General features: G+C 32.8%; 1 long non-coding RNA gene and 1 pseudogene across 1 annotated transcript; one reads left to right on the top strand and one right to left on the bottom strand.

Moving 5' to 3' along the window:
• Nucleotides 1–1,965: 1,965 nt before the first annotated feature.
• Nucleotides 1,966–5,699, bottom strand: LOC136231337 (uncharacterized). Its single transcript, XR_010689762.1, has 3 exons — nucleotides 4,626–5,699; nucleotides 4,098–4,186; nucleotides 1,966–2,359 (listed from the first exon to the last, which is right to left on the bottom strand). It is a non-coding gene; the product is annotated as an uncharacterized lncRNA (long non-coding RNA).
• A 264-nt stretch (nucleotides 5,700–5,963) lies between these two features.
• Nucleotides 5,964–6,939, top strand: LOC136229753 (uncharacterized; annotated as a pseudogene).
• Nucleotides 6,940–17,854: the final 10,915 nt, after the last annotated feature.

Consider the following 17,854-nt stretch of genomic DNA (forward strand, 5'->3'; position numbering starts at 1 on the left):
TTCAGTAATGATTCGGTTCAGTAATATTTCAATTCAATAATGTCTCAGTTGAGTGATGTTTCGGTTCAGTGATATTCAATTTAGTAATATTTCATTTTAGTGACATTTCGGTTCAGTAATGTTTCAATTTAGTAATATTTTAGTTCAATGGTGTTTCAGTTCAGTAATATTTCAGTTTAGTAATATTCCAGTTAAGTGATGGTTTAGTTCAGTAATGTTTCGGTTTAGTAATATTACAATTCAGTAGTGTTTCAGTTGAGTGATATTCCAGTTCAGTAATGTTTCAGCTGAGTGATTTTTCAGTTCAGTAATGTTTTAGTTTAGTAACATTTCAGTTCAACAATGTTTGAGTTCAGTAATGTTTCAGCTTAGTGATGTTTCAGTTTCGTGATGTTTCAGTTCAGTAATATTTGAGTTTAGTAATATTTCAGTTTAGCGATGTTTCAGTTCAGTAACGTTCAGTTCATTAATGTTTCAGTTGAATGATGTTTTAGTTTAGTGATGTTTCAGTTTAGTAATGTTTCAGTTTAGTAATGTTTCAGTTGAGTGATGTTTGAGTTCAGTTATGTTTGAGTTCAGTAATATTTCAGTTCAGTAATATTTCAGTTTAGTAATGTTTCAGTTCAGTAATGTTTCAGTCTAGTAATGTTTTAGTTCAGTAATGTTTCAGTTTAGTAATCTTTTAGTTCAGTAATGTTTCAGTTCAGTGATGTTTCATATTTCAGTTCAACGATATTTCAGTTTCGTAATATTTCAATTTAGTAATGTTTCAATTTAGTAATATTTCAGATCAGTAATATTTTAGTTCAGTTATGTTTCAGTTCAGTAATATGTTAGTTTAGTAATGTTTCACTTTAGTGATGTTTCAGTTCAACCATATTTTAGTTGAGTAATGTTTCAGTTTATTAATGTTTTATTTAGTATTATTTTAGTTGAATAATGTTCCAGTTTAGTAATATTTCAGTTCAGTGATGTTTCAGTTCTGTAATATTTCAGTTCAGTGATGTTTCGATGGAGTGATATTCAATTTATTAATATTTCAGCTCGGAGATATTTCATTTCAGTAATGTTTCAGTTTAGTAATATTTCAGTTTAGTGATGATTCAGTTCAGTAATGTTTCAGTTCAGTCATATTTCAGTTCAGTAATTTTTCAATTGAGTAATGTTTCAGTTTAGTAATATTTCAGTGCAGTAATATTTCAGTTGAGTGATGCTTTAGTTCAGTAATATTCCAGTTGAGTGATGTTTCAGTTCAGTAATGTTTCAATTTAGTAATGTTTCAATTTAGTAATGTTTCAATTCACTGATGTTTCAATTCAGTAATATTTTAGTTCAGTGATATTTCAATTCAATGATATTCTGGTTCAGTTATATTCAGTTTAGTAATAATTCAGTTCAATGATGTTTCACTACACCATAAATGGCCTATTGCAACATCGTAAATGAGTTGCAATAGACTTTAAAAATGTAACAATAGGCCAAAAAATGGGATAAAGCAACACATTATGTCGTATTTAAAGTGTTGGTATATTCACCATTGCCTTTGCTGTTAAAGGCAACATTGTCTTTGCAAAAGCAACATCAAAAAACATGTTGCCAATTTTTACAGCAAAGGCAACACTTTATCACAAAATAATAAAATGCAACATTTTTTCTTCATAAAAACAACACTTTTAATATTAACAATATGTTGTCTTTGTTAACTTACGGTAACATTTTGTAGTTAATTGCAACATTTATATGCAAACGAATGCAACACTCTTTTAAAGCTAAACAACACTTTCTAGGCATAAAGCAACACGATATTTTTATATAAAAGCAATGCCTATTTGCAAAAACGTCAACATTTTATAACCATAGCAACACTTTTCTATTAACTAATGTAATATTTTTGTAACATAAAAGCAACATTGTTTGATTTCAAAAGCAATTATTTCAAATCTATAAAGAAACACTTAATAAACCAAAAGGCAATTTTAGAATAATGCAACATAATATTTGTTTACATAAAAAGGAAACAGTACACAAAAAGGATAATGTCTGTCGAAAGTACCTAATTTTATAATTCAAATAAAAAACCTAATATAATAACCCAATAAATATGAATTTGAAGGAAGAGGGTTGATGGTATCGAGAGAAGCAACAACTTCATTTATTCTCTAACTTCATTTCTTATTTCCTCATCAGAAATATTTTTGCAATAACTGAAAATTCGTCGCTGTCTTTCTTTTTCTCGATGTGGCCTATCCTACCAACAAGCCATAAACAACCATGAGATGGTGTTCTCCAACTATTTCCTCAATCATCTTCATGTGTTCTCCTATAGATGACAACTTTTCTTCAATCTTTGCCTATATACCTATATAAAAAAATAGTATTGAATGAAAAAAAACAATGCATAGAGAAAAAAATCATAAGATGTGATATAGGAGGAAATAAAAGCAAACCAATTACTAAAAACAAGTTGTGAAGTTAGGGTGGTATAGCACGTCAATCATATTAAATCAATTTGATGCATCTAAAACCCAAACAAAATAAAGCAATCTAAATATGAATAAACAAGCATATATGTTCCATTACATAGTAAAGTTAGGAGTCTCTAAATGGTATACAGAATGGTCTTGTACCAAAACTAAGTCGAGAAGAATTGAGAACATTATTATCTAATATCAAAACTGTGCCAAGAACATATTACCAAAATAAAATATTACACCACTCAGAATTTAATTAAACTAAAATATTAGATTATCTGTCACGTTTTGCTAGTCTAATAGCGAATTTAAGAATATATATAAGACGATTGGGAATTTAATTAAACTAAAATATAAGACCAATAGCCTCTTAGTTTAGCTCTAAGTTAAAATTTAAGAAGAGAGTTAAAAATCAGTCCAACCCGCCTTTTAATGGCTCTTCAAAAAAGTAAGAGCCTCTCCAACCTATCTATTTCCTCTCTTTACTTTTAGAGCCTCCTTAATTCAGTTTTTACTCCTCTCACTATTGGTAAATATAACAATAATTAATAATTTTAATGATAAAATAATAAATAAAGGTATTGTTGGAGATGATATGTCTTAGTTACTTTCAATCACTAAGAGTCAATTATTTATATTATTTTTTGAGAGTGCACTCTGAGTCTCTTGGAGATGCTCTAAGGAAACTAGACCATTAGAAATTTAATTAAATTAAAATGTTAGACCAACAATCACTTTTTGCTGGTCTAAAAGCAAATTTAAGGATATATTAGTAGAGCTATAAATGAGCCGAACCGCTCATGAGCGGCTCGTGGTTGGCTCGATAAAAACTCGGTTTGACTCGACTTGATTTGTAAACGAGCCGCTCGTGAGCACGATTAACTGGTTCGGTTCGTAAACGAGCCGAGCTTGAGCAAGCCAAAGCTCGGCCCGAAAGCTCATGAGCAGGCTCGATTAGAACATTTATGAACAAATTTTAGTTTTATAGAAAATTATATGGTTTTGTGTTAGTTCACAAATATCTATACTTAATATTATTTCATTTGCTAGTAGATGAGTTCGTTCACAAAAATAATAAATGAGTAATTGACGAACTATTTATAAGCATCTTGTTTATTTATTAAAAAACTTTGCTTGTGAGCTTGTTTATATACACAATTAAAGAGCTATTTGCGACTTCATGAATATAATTAACTATTTACTCGCAAACAATTAATAGTCAGATAATTTTCTTAATGAACCAAGTTCAAAGAGGATTTTAGGCTCGAAACAAGCTCGAAGCTCGACTCGAGCTCGTTTATTTTCTAATGAGCTGAGCCGAGATTGAGCAAGCCAAAGCTTGGCTCGGGCTCGAGCTCGTTAATATTATAGCAAGCCGAGCTTGAGCAGGGCAAAGCTCAGCTCGGTTCGACTCGGCTCGATTACAACCCTATATATTAGACGATTAGGAATTTAAGTAAACTAAAATATTAGACCATCAGACACTTTTTACTTGTCTAACCCTCAGGATATAAGTAAAAAATGGTAAAAGTGTAATTACTTTCACACAATGGAAAGGCCCACAAATAGATGGTAGCATAAAAGGTGTAATTGCTAAATTGCTAAAAAGTGGAAAGAGGCACTTACTTTTTTGTAGAGCTTCAACCAAATTTTCAATTTTAGCTTCCTATGTTCATCTTCTGTTGGATTAGATCAATCCATGTTGTCATCTTAACCTAAAAAAAATTGGAAATAATTTGAATTAAATCAGCTAAAGAAAGATATATTTAAACACATTTAATTTAGATGAACAACTGCAAAAAAAAAAAAAAAAAATTATGGTAAAATAATGATAAGAACATAAACTAACCAATAACTTTGTCTAATTGAGCAATTTCAGTTTGAAACACAAGCAATTAAGCGATTCGAATCATACAATTGGTCTTGATACAGTTTCAGTTAGTTGGGAAACAAAACAATTAAATAAAAGCAGAATTATTTTGTCCAAAAAACACATGAAGCTACAGAAAATCATTTTTACATGATTTGAAACAAAATAGGAACATCAATCATGAAACTGCTAATAAACCCGTAAATTACAAAAAAGCCTCTAAACTTTGCAAACATTAGGAAGAAGTACAAACTTTTTTTTTTTACCCGAAAGTACAAACTTACTTGTAAATGACTCTTCACTTCATCATTAGTTAAACCATCAACTTGCATAAGTTCCCTGTGTAGTGTAGCAGCTGCATAACTATCTAGAGAATTCAATTAAGGTGTTTTTCATAAGCTCGATAATCTACCTGAATGGTTGAACTATAACAAAATTAGAGCCTTCTACTCAGGATATTATTGTCTAAAACCTATAAACTATCATTTGTTTAGAAGTAATAAAATGCTAATTTTCTAATATACTCACATGTGATCAGAAGTCAGTACAATAGATGTCATTAACTGCTATTTTCGCAATTAGGACTTGCGTATTATTCAAATTAATTGAGAAAACAATGAAAAATATTCAAGTAACGCTTGTTAATTTAAATAATAAAGGTGCAAATAATAGAACTAGATAAAAAAGAAATGAAAAAATAGGCAACAGTTGCATATCACCTCAATCATCCATAATAAATTAGACAAATCAAACTTCTTCAGCAAATGGATTGGCATCCGAATCTAGAAACTAATCACATATCTAAAAGGAAAAGAAAAACAATTATAACCACATCCTGAGTTACATCAGTTCTACAATTTAGTGAATTTATAGTAAACACATTCTTCAAGCTAGTGAATTATTTGAACAATCAAAATACGGAAAATTATTAGAAGCACCCCGTTTTCCATGTCAAATTGAGGACCTCCCATACAGATTTTGACATTTGTAAAATATTTTATAAGAGGTCTCACTATTTTATTTATTAAGTGGGGTCATAATACACGTGTCCAAAGGTGAATTGAAAGTCGAGTGACATGGAAGACCGGATGCTTAATATAAGAACTCGATGCATCATGGTGTTTGAGTAAAATATAAATAACATTCATTATGCTTCAGACTTTCAGTATACACTTCCTTCTTATCCTATCAAGAAATTGATAATGAATTGTATATAGGAAAGTAACATTCTCATCTCTTATTGGTGAAGTACAAAGCACTTCATGGGCAAAGAAAAATCCAAATGAATAGCCCAAGACCATCAATATGAAATTACATTGAAGCTTGAAAAGGGGCGAATAAAAGCCTAGCGAAAACCCAAAACTGACCTCAACATGATCTTCGTACAAGTTCAGTTTCTCATTGTTGAAGACTTGAGCAGGGTATTTAGTCCTAGCACTGCAAGCCATATTGCCAGGTAATTAAATAATGAGAACCCTTTTTCCTGCAAAATTGGCATAAAATTAAAATAAGAATCACAGGGATAAAGACAATCACCAAACCAATAACAACCATGAAACAAAAAGAAGCAATGACAGTTCTTGTGTCTACCTTCAGTTTAGATTGCCCCATCACAACAAAATATGGAGTACATGAACAAGCTTGTCCTCACTCCTATGGTCGAGCTGAGACGTTGCTATTCAGACTGCTAGTTGCTTAATATGGTACAGATATACATACTGAGAATAAATTATTGATCATAATTTTCTCAAATGCAAACGCACAGTTGACAAATACATTGGGTCCACTGACTTCGTGGAGAAAGGGACAAAAAGGTGGTCTTTAGAACCTGCAGTTGAGAAAGCAATCAAGTTGTATTCCAAATTGGCACCTCTGATGCCGCGAGAGCTCTAACTGCTGCTTAAATGGTATGTAAAGATGTTGCTGCGATGCACATCAATATTAGTTGCCCCAAGTCATTTTTTATAAGTGGGGGCATGTGTGCTGCACTATTGACTAAACCCGAGCTCATTAACGATATTTTGACAACATTAAGGAGGAACTTGGACTGTCCAGTAACATGTAAGATTTGATTACTAAAATATCCGCAAGATAACGCGGAACTGGCAAGGTGGATTGAAAAAATTAGTGTTTCTGCTCTTGCTGTTCATGGAAGGAAAGTTGCGGATAAGTCAAGGGATCCAGCTAAGTGGAATGAGACTGCTAACATTGCATCAGCGTTATCTACACCACTTATTGCAAATGGAGATGTCTTTGATTATTGTGATCTTGAACGAATCAAAGCTGCAACAAGTGTTTTGTCCTTTATGGTTGTAAGGGGAGCTCTTTGGAATGCTTCAGTTCTCACCTGAAGGCAAAGTGCATTGGGCAGATTACATGGGATAATGATATGAAAAGCACGAAGCAGACATATTGGAGGAAATGATTATGCATTATTCTTGCCTTGAACTTGCAGAGGGCAAAGGTGTGATTAAATCAGAGAGTTTGGCCAATACAGTGAAACTGTATGGAGAGGAAAGGTACTATGAGTTAGTCATAGTGAATGAAAATCGATGGTCCCTTAACAGTGGCAGAGAGGAGTATAAATGGTCCCAATAATTTTTGGAAGAAGGCAGCTTGCTATATGTTATACTTGTACAATTGTCGTAAGTGACATACATTCCAAAGAGATTAATTGATTACTTATCGAACATAAAGAAAGAATATACATTTGGAGGTTAATTCCTATCTATCTTAAACACTTTTAGCAAAAAAAAATCATGAGACAAACCGTGAGCCACCAATTAGGAGTTAGATAGATCGCGAGATCTGAGTAGATTAGAAAGCGAGTTAGAAAAGCAGAAGCTATAGGCTGAAATTTGGGATCATTTACAGTTCACGAGATCAATTACTTTTAAGTTCCATTACCCATAATCCTCTAATTAAGTCAAAATCAACTTCATGGGAATTCATTTGTATTTAGGAAATCTGGGATCAATTATAGTTCACGGGTTAAAAAGTTGAAACTATAAGCTGAAATCAAACTGATTCCCCCAATTCAACATCTGAAATTATCATTCCATACATCAAAATTCCAATCTAAAAAATTAGTCAAACAAGTTTTACTTTTCCTCTTTAAATCAGCCAAAGAGCCAAACTCCAACCCCATACAGATTCATCTACGTCATCAATTCAAAAAGAAGAATCATAATCAATCAATTTAGCATATCCTTACAGAGAAGAATCAAAATTTAGCATTAATCAAAATCTAGCATTAGACATCAGAGATACCCAAAATAGAGTATAGATCATATTAGCATATCTTTATGCCATAAGTAGTTTAGGCTTAATTTACTAATAAACACGCAAGAATCTAATATTAGGAAAAAAACTGACCTCGGCCATGAAGGAAGAACAACGTAAAAAAACCTTGTTCGATTCCGTAATTCTAACACCACTAACACTATACTAAGAGAAAAACATCAGAGAGAAAATAATTGGTGTTTAGAGACAATAATCACTGAGAAAGGGTGAGAAATCTATGGGGGGAGAAAGGGTGAGGATTAGGGAAAGTAGAAATCAACGAGGGAGAAAGAGCGAGGGTTAGCCTTTGTTTGGGAGTTTGGAGGTTGACGGAGTTGAGAGTTAAAAGAGGTAACGGGAAGGGAAGGGAAGTGATGGAATGGAAAGTTAAAAGTTAACCTTGTTTGGGAGTTTATAGGATGTAAATGAGGTTAAATGTTTAATCTTGGTTGGGAGTTTAAATATAAAGGGGAAGGAAGGTTAAATTTACACTGCAGAGACAAGAAATTTTAAAAAAGTTTACGTTACTCCCATTAACCTCCAATTTTGAGATTAGAGTTTGGAGGTTAGAGGAAGTAAAGATTTAACCCCATTAACCTCTATTTACTCTAAAAAAATAACTCCCAAACAAGGTTAACTTAATACTTAACCTTCCATTACTCTCATTTACTCCCACTAACCTCCTCCCAAACAAGGGCTTAGGGAAAACACAAATGAATGTGAGGGAAGGGAAGCAGGGAAAAAACACGTGACCTTTTGTTTTTTTTTTTTTGAAGATTGACCTTTTGTTTTTTTTAGTTAGAAATTTTAGAGGAAAATAGTTGGAGGGAAATAATTGAAGTGGGTGAAATTTTAGAGCCAAATTAATTGGCGAATTTTAAAGTCAAATGATTTGGAGGGAAAATTTTAAAGCAAAAATGGATTTGAAATAAGGAATAAAATTATTAATTAAATATAATGTATAATTTTTTGGCTTAAAGCATTATTTGGTTCCTGGCCTATCCAAAATTGTGTCGTTTGGCCCCTGACTTATTATTTGGTCACATTTGGCCCTTGACCTATCGTATTTGATGAAATTTCACCCAATTTGTATGAATATTTAACGGAATCGTTATCTCATTGATAAGTAACGATATTTTGACACTTGAACTTGAAACATGATATTTCTTAAAGTTTTTTTCCCACATTATGTGGAAATAATTAATTAGCTTAAAAAAAGAAAAAAAGAAAAAACAAATCCTAAACTAAAATCTATTAAGTCAAGTGTCAAAATATCGTTACTTATCAATGAGATAATGATTCGGTTAAGTTTGAATCCAAATTGGGTGAAATTTCACGAATCTGTGATAGATCATGGACCAAATGTGACCAAATAATAGGTCAGGGACTAAATGACAAAATTTTGGATAGATCAAGGGCCAAATAGTGCTTTAAGCCATTATTTTTTTGAAAGAGATATAATGTATTATTAATCTTATATTTTCACCTATAAATTAAATATACTTATTCTTTTTTATTATTATTTTATTTTGTAACATTTAATTTTTTTTTTACATTTTTAAATGTTGCTATATCTAATTATCAAGTTATAAAATGCAACATTATTTATAAATATTGTCCGAATGTTACATTTGATCAAATAAAACAATTAAAAAAATATCAAAACAACACCTTTTATAGAAATGTTACGTTAGACATATGTGAATAGTAGCAATCAAATAAATTTAGTTAAGGCAACATTTTTAGGCAACATGTTTTGAAAATGAGTTGCAATTGGCAATCTATGGTGTAGTGTTTCAATTCAATAATGTTTCAGTTTAGTAATATTTCAGTTCAGTGATGTTTCAATTCAGTAATGTTTCAGTTGAGTGATGTTTCAGTTTAGTAATGCTTCAGTTGAGTGATGTTTCATTTCAGTAATGTTTCAGTTGAGTGATGTTTTAGTTCAATAATGTTTGAGTTCAGTAATGTTTGAGTTCAATACAATCCCTAACGTAGTGTAAGGTAACATTACGTTACGTTATGTTTTGTTATGTTACGTTATGTTACATTGCGTTACGTTATATTATGTTACGTTACGTTGCGTTACGTTTTGTTACATATTATATTACGTAACATTATGTTACGTTGCGTTACGTTGCGTTACGTTACGTTATGTTACGTTACGTTACGTTACGTTACGTTACGTTACGTTACGTTACGTTACGTTACGTTACGTTACGTTACGTTACGTTACGTTACGTTACGTTACGTTACGTTACGTTACGTTACGTTACGTCACGTTACGTTAAGTTACGTCACGTTACGTTAAGTTACGTCACGTTACGTTAAGTTACGTCACGTTACGTTAAGTTACGTCACGTTACGTCACGTTACGTCATGTTACGTCTCGTTACGTTACGTTATGTCACGTTACGTTACGTTAGGTTACATTATGTTACGCTAGGTTACATTACATTACGTTACGTTACGTTACGTTACGTTACGTTACGTTACATTACGTTACGTTACGTTACGTTACGTTACGTTACGTTACGTTACGTTATGTTACATTGCATTACGTTATATTATGTTATGTTACATTACGTTATGTTACATTATATTACGTTACGTTACATTACGTCAGGTTACATTACGTTACGTTTGGTTACATTACATTACGTTACGTTACCTTACATTACATTACGTTACGTTACGTTACGTTACGTCACGTTACGTCACGTTACATCACGTTACGTCACGTTACGTCATGTTACGTTACATTAGGTTACATTACGTTACGCTAGGTTACATTACATTACGTTACGGTACGTTACGGTACGTTACGTTACGTTACGTTACGTCACGTCACGTCACGTTACGTTACGTTACGTCACGTTACGTCACGTTACGTTACGTTATGTTACGTCACGTTACGTTACGTTACGTCACGTTACGTTACGTTACATTACGTCACGTTACGTTACGTTACATTACGTCACGTTATGTTACATTACGTTACGTCACGTTACGTTACGTTACGTTATGTCACGTTACGTTATGTTACGTTACGCTATGTTACGTACGTTATGTTACATTACGTTATGTTACGTTACTAAGGTTTCATTTGAGTGATGTTTTAATTTAGTGATGTTTTAGTTCAGTGATGTTCCAGTTCAGTGATGTTTCAGTTCAATGATGTTTCGGTTCAGTGATGTTTCAGTTCAGTAATGATTCAGTTCAGTAATATTTCAATTCAATAATGTCTCAGTTGAGTGATATTCAATTTAGTAATATTTCATTTTAGTGACATTTCGGTTCAGTAATGTTTCAGTTTAGTAATATTTTAGTTCAGTGGTGTTTCAGTTCAGTAATATTTCAGTTTAGTAATATTCCAGTTAAGTGATGTTTTAATTCAGTAATGTTTCAGTTTAGTAATATTACAGTTCATTAATGTTTCAGTTGAGTGATATTTCAGCTCAGTAATATTTCAGCTGAGTGATGTTTCAGTTCAGTAATGTTTTAGTTTAGTAACATTTCAGTTCAGTGATGTTTGAGTTCAATAATGTTTCAGCTCAGTGATCTTTCAGTTTCGTGATGTTTTTGTTCAGTAATATTTGAGTTTAGTAATATTTCAGTTTAGTGATGTTTCAGTTTAGTAACATTCAGTTCAGTAATGTTTCAGTTCATTAATATTTCAGTTGAATGATGTTTTAGTTTAGTGATGTTTCAGGTTAGTAATGTTTCAGTTGAGTGATGTTTGAGTTCAGTTATGTTTGAATTCAGTAATATTTCAGTTCAGTAATATTTCAGTTTAGTAATGTTTCAGTTCAGTAATGTTTCAGTTCAGTAATGTTTCAGTTTAGTAATCTTTTAGTTCAGTAATATTTCAGTTCAGTGATGTTTCAGTTCAGTAATATTTCAGTTCATTAATGTTTCAGTTTATTAATATTTCAGTTTAGTGATGTTTTAGTTAAGTAATGTTTCAGTTCAGTAATGTTTCAGTTCAGTGATGTTTCAGTTCAATAATGTTTCAGTTTAGTAATGTTTCAGGTTAGTAATGTTTCAGTTCAGTAATGTTTCAGTTGAGTGATGTTTCAGTTCAGTTATGTTTGAGTTTAGTAATGTTTCAGTTTAGTAATGTTTCAGTTTAGTAATCATTGAGTTCAATAATGTTTTAGTTCAGTGATGTTTCAGTTCAGTAATATTTCAGTTCAGTGATGTTTCAGTTCAGTGATGTTTTAGTTCAGTAATATTTCAGTTCAGTGATGTTTTAGTTCAGTAATATTTCAGTTTAGTAATGTTTCAGTTCAGTTATGTTTCAGTTCAGTAATATTTCAGTTTAGTAATCTTTTAGTTCAGTAATGTTTCAATTTAGTGATGTTTTAGATCAGTAATATTTCAATTTAGTGATATTTTAGTTCAGTGATGTTTCAGTTTAGTGATGTTTTAATTCAGTAATATTTTAGTTCAGTAATATTTAAGTTCAGTAATCTTTTAGTTTAGTAATGTTTCAATTCGTAATGTTTCAGTCCAATAATGTTTTAGTTCAGTAATGTTTCAGTTGAGTAAGGTTTAAGTTTAGTAATATTTCAGTTAAGTGATGTTTAAGTTTAGTGATGTTTTAGTTCAGTGATGATTTGGTTCATTGATTCAGTTTAGTAATATTTCAGTTCAGTGGTGTTTCAGTTCAGTAATGTTTCAGTTTAGTAATATTTCAGTTCAGTGATGTTTCAGTTCAGTGATGTTTCAGTTTAGTGATGCTTCAGTTCAGTAATATTTCAGTTCAATGATGTTTTAGTTCAGTAATATTTTAGTTCAGTAATGTTTCAGTTCAGTAATATTTTAGTTAAGTGATGTTTTAGTTTAGTAATGTTTCAGTTTAGTAATATTTCAGTTCAGTAATGTTTCAGTTGAGTGATATTTCAGTTCAGTAATGTTTCAGTTGAGTGATGTTTCAGTTCAGTAATATTTTAGTTTAGTAAAGTTTCAATTCAGTAATATTTGAGTTCAGTAATGTTTCAACTCAGTGATATTTCAGTTTCGTGATGTTTCAATTCAGTAATGTTTCAGTTCAGTTTTGTTTTAGTTCAGTAATGTTTCAGTTGAGTGATGTTTCAGTTCAGTAATATTTTAGTTTAGTAACGTTTCAGTTTAGTAATGTTTCAACTCAGTGATATTTCAGTTTCGTGAGTTTCATTTCAGTAATGTTTCAGTTCAGTGATGTTTCAGTTCAGTAATGTTTCAGTTCAGTGATGTTTCAGTTCAGTTATGTTTCAGTTGAGTGATGTTTCAATTCAAAATATTTCAGTTCAGTGATATTTCAGTTCAGTAATATTTCAGTTTAGTAATGTTTCTGTTTAGTGATGTTTGAGTTCCGTAAAGTTTTCTGTTCAGTGATATTTATGTTACGTTACATTACGTTTGTGTGAGGATATAAATCAATTGCATGAAGGGAGTAGTGTTTAATACGACATTTAAATGGATGACACTAAACATTTATTATTGTCATTAGTGTGGCATTAGAATATATGAATTATAGAGATTGTAAGTTTAATTATTGTTTATAAATAAACGAATGCTTAAAGAAATAAAAAAATTTAAGGATTTATAAATGGATCTTGTAATCATAAGGATTTACAAATTGAGCTTACAATCCTAGAAATTTATAAATCGAGCTTACAATTCTAAGGTAATAAATAGGGAGACAACACCATTAATTAGAACATCATTAATGTTGTATTTGGTTATCATAAATAATATTGTACATTCTCAATGTTAAGGTTTTAGTGTTTACAATGAATAATCATTTATTAAGATTTAATGCATATAACATTGATTAGACGGATACAAAATTACTTAAAAGAAGACGTCTTCTTATGTAAAATAAAAACATCCGGAAAAAATTATTTCTTGGAAGTTGGTTATATCTTGAGAAAAGAGAAAACGTTTTTCAAAGCACAATATTCCAAGTTACAACTTGAAGGAAAATAGGCAAACGTATATCAGCGGAAATATAAAATTTTTAACCTATTTCCATTAACCCAAGATCCGTTAATCGTTATTTCATATAAAGAGGGATAAAAGAAATACCTTTCAGAAGTTCTATCTACTGTTGCAAACGAAGTGCCCACAACTCTTACTTCGAGTTCCCGAGCACAAAACAAAAATAATGGAAGATCAAGTTAGAATCAACCGTTTATAACAACCAAAGTAGATTGTCTCCAATTAATCAACACAAGATCAAGGATAAAGAGAAAGAGATGAAAATCAATTGAACGGAAGGAAGCGGTAGATAATCTCGTCCTCGAACAGGGGGGTCGAAATTCTCTCTCTTGGATTGCTTGGGGATTTCGAAAATCACTATGTAGGGGGTATTTATAATCTCTTGTATCTAATCCCTAGTTAGATAGAATTAGGTTATTGAATAAGAATTTAATTCGGAATAGAATTCTTAATTATTATCTATTAATATATCTAAATATAAAGATAATAATAATAATAACCTTATTGGATAATAATAGGAGTAATATAATCTAATTAAAACTCCTAATTTATTTATCCTTTAATTAATTTAATTCATAATCCTAATCTAATTAGAATTGATAAAATCAAATTAATTATTTATGTATCCACTATACATAAAATCGCCCCCTACAGTTACTGGGCCCTATTGGGCTTAGTCGGGCTTCCATCAATTAATTAACATCTGTTTCTCTTTTGGGTTCCAAGTCTTATGTGTGACCCATTAGGTTCTTATTGCTTCTAGCCGTATGCAACTATTAAATTAATTTTCAAAGAATTATATTTAATCTTTGCATAACGGAATGATGTACGAAGAATGTGATTAGCAAGTCCGTAATCATTCCCCCAGAGCTATAAGAAGACAGGTTGATTCTGTCGTTGACCTTTCCGTATTAGTTACAGTATAATTCGATCCTTTATCAACTACGTCCTTGAACTGCATCTTATGACTATGGATAATGTCAAGTCACATATAGCGAGACGTTCGTTTTACTTGTACAGGCCGAGTCAACTCCAATTAGATAGGTTAAGAGAAATCTGCATTTCAATCTTAAGCTATCACCTTGCAAGGATTTAGAGTCAAGTCTTCCACAAGCGATCCATGGACATATCTCCCATTTATCGGGAGTGATAAATGCTCAATCCAATGTATAACTATCCCGCAATTACTTACTGTGATACCCAACGTCTGCTGTTCACACCCCAGAGTCATCTCTGTTAAGGATCGTGTTACAACAGGATCAAAACGTCACATTCCGTAATCCAGAATTACTAATTAACATTCCTTTGAGTCTGAGGATTACTTATACCTATTAATACCAATGAGATGAACAGGTGACAAGGATGAATCTACCCATCCTGTTATCTCAAGTCGGGTCCCCAATCCTAATGAACTTCTTTTCATCGGATCCATGTAACTGTCCAGATATCTGTATATATGAAGCTTGTGAGATCAGCTTTCTGTCGGGACAGAAGACATTGTTACATGCAAGTCTCAACAGTGATATGTCAACCCTGAACATATTACTTGACTTGGGGTGGTTTTAAGTTTATTAGTTTATTATAAAGTTTCGTCTCACTTCATGCTTGTATGAACACTTTATAATCACTTTAAACAAACTTACAGATTTCCTTTTATTAGACTTTATTTAGTTCTTAAAAGGGGTTGCCTTTATATAGTTATAAAACATATATCTCATTAAAACAAATGATATAAAGAACACTTCATTTACATTAAGTTTGTATCCTAGAACAATTGTCTATAGGACACTAAACCCCAACATACTCCCACTTGGACTAAAGCCAATTGTTTCTATAACTTATCCCAGTAGAAGTTAGATGACGATCATATACTTTCTGGGTTAAGGGCTTTGTCAACGGATCTGCAACGTTGTCCTCTGTAGGTACTCTTTCTATTCTCACATCTCCTCTTGCCACAATTTCTCTTACAATTTGGTATCGCTTTAGGTAATGCTTGGATGCATTATGAGACCGTGGTTCCTTTGCTTGCGCAATGGCTCCATTGTTATCACAGTACAGTGTAATGGGATTTACAATGTCAGGCACCATACCAAGTTCAGTAATGAACTTCCTAATCCAAACCGCTTCCTTTGCTGCTTCCGCAACAGCGATATACTCTGACTCGATCGTAGAGAAAGCTACGCTTCCTTGCATGAAACTCTTCCAGCTGACCGTGCCCCCATTCAAGATAAATAGGTATCCTGATTGGGATTTAAAATCGTTCTCATCTGTGAGATGACTTGCATCTGAAAATCCTTCTATTTTCAGATCCCCTTCTCCGTACACTAGGAACATATCTTTAGTTCTTCTCAAGTACTTAAGAATGTTTTTGACGGCAATCCAGTGCTCGTCTCCCGAATTTCCTTGGTAACGACTCGTTATACTTAACGCGAACGCTATGTCAGGTCTAGTGCATAGCATAGCATACATAATCGAACCGATTGCGCTGGCGTACGGGACTACAGCCATGCACTTCTTATCATCATCGGTTTTAGGACATTGATGATTGTTTAACTTTACTCCATGTATCATGGGTAAGTTACCTCGTTTCGATTCAAGCATGCTAAACCGCTTTAGCACCTTTTTGATGTATGTAGCATGTGAAAGACCAAACAGTCTTCTTGATCTATCTCTGTAGATCTTTATACCAAGTATATAAGCTGCTTCACCAAGGTCTTTCATTGAGAAGTTACCAGATAACCATACTTTTACCGACTGTAGCAGAGCTATGTCATTTCCCATTAATAATATATCGTCCACATATAATATCAGAAATGCTACAGAGCTCCCACTTGCTTTCTTGTAAATGCAAGCTTCTTCGCAATTTTGTTCGAAACCAAATTGTTTTATGGTTTCGTCAAAACGCTTGTTCCAGCTTCTTGATGCTTGCTTGAGTCCATAAATGGATCTCTGAAGTTTGCAAACCTTGTTTGCATCCTTTGATATGAAACCTTCAGGTTGCATCATATATACATCCTCAAGCAGGTTTCCGTTTAGGAAAGCTGTTTTCACATCCATTTGCCAAATCTCGTAATCGTAGTGAGCGGCAATAGCAAGCATTATTCTGATTGATTTGGACATAGCCACAGGAGAGAAAGTTTCGTCATAATCAATTCCTTGCTTCTGACGATATCCTTTCGCTACTAACCTAGCTTTGTAGGTGCTAACCTTTCCATCCATGTCAGTCTTCTTTTTGAAGATCCACCTGCACCCAATGGGTTTTATCCCTTCGGGTGGATCAACCAAAGTCCACACTTGGTTGGTATACATGGAGTCAATCTCAGAATCCATGGCTTCAAGCCATGCTTTAGAATCTGGACTGTTAAGAGCCTCTTCGTAGTTTTCGGGTTCGTCGTCTAACACGGGAACCTCATCATCATCTCCCACTAGAAAACCATATCTAATAGGGAGTTCACGAACTCTTTGTGATCTAAGAAGTGGTGGCACTTGAGTCTCATCTAATGGGACTGCATCGGGTTCCTCAACTGCTTCTGTTGTTTCTGTTGATGTTTCTTGTTCTTGAACTTCATCAAGTTCAATCATGCTTCCCTTTTCTGTGTCTTCGAGAAACTCTTTCTCTAAGAAGGTTGCGTGCTTGCATACTATTACTTTCTGATCATCTGGATGATAGAAGTAATATCCCATAGTTTCCTTAGGCTATCCAATGAAGAAACATTTATCAGATTTAGAATCTAGTTTGTCGGACGCAATGCATTTGGCAAATGCTGAACAACCCCATACTCTCATGAATGAGAACACGGGTTTCCTACCAACGAACAATTCATATGGTGTGGAATTAGCGGATTTAGTCCGTACTCGATTTAGGGTGAAGAGGGCGGTTTCTAAGGCATAGCTCCAGAATGTCTTTGGAAGTAATGCTATGCTCATCATGGATCGTACCATATCTAGTAAGGTACGGTTCCTCCTCTCGGATACACCATTGTGTTGTGGTGTATAGGGAGGTGTCCATTGTGAGCAAATCCCACATTCAGTTAGATAATTCAGAAAATCATCTGAAAGATATTCGCCACCTCGATCGGATCGAATGTATCTTTATTTTCTTTCCTAATTGATTTTCTACTTCATTCTTGAAGCATTTGAATTTCTCAAAAGCTTCTGACTTGTGCTTCATCAAATAGATATAACCATATCGAGTATGGTCGTCTATGAAGCTTATGAAGTATCTGAATCCTCCTCTTGCTTGGAC

Source organism: Euphorbia lathyris, chromosome 5 (genome assembly GCF_963576675.1).
Source record: "Euphorbia lathyris chromosome 5, ddEupLath1.1, whole genome shotgun sequence".
Lineage (NCBI taxonomy): Eukaryota > Viridiplantae > Streptophyta > Magnoliopsida > Malpighiales > Euphorbiaceae > Euphorbia > Euphorbia lathyris.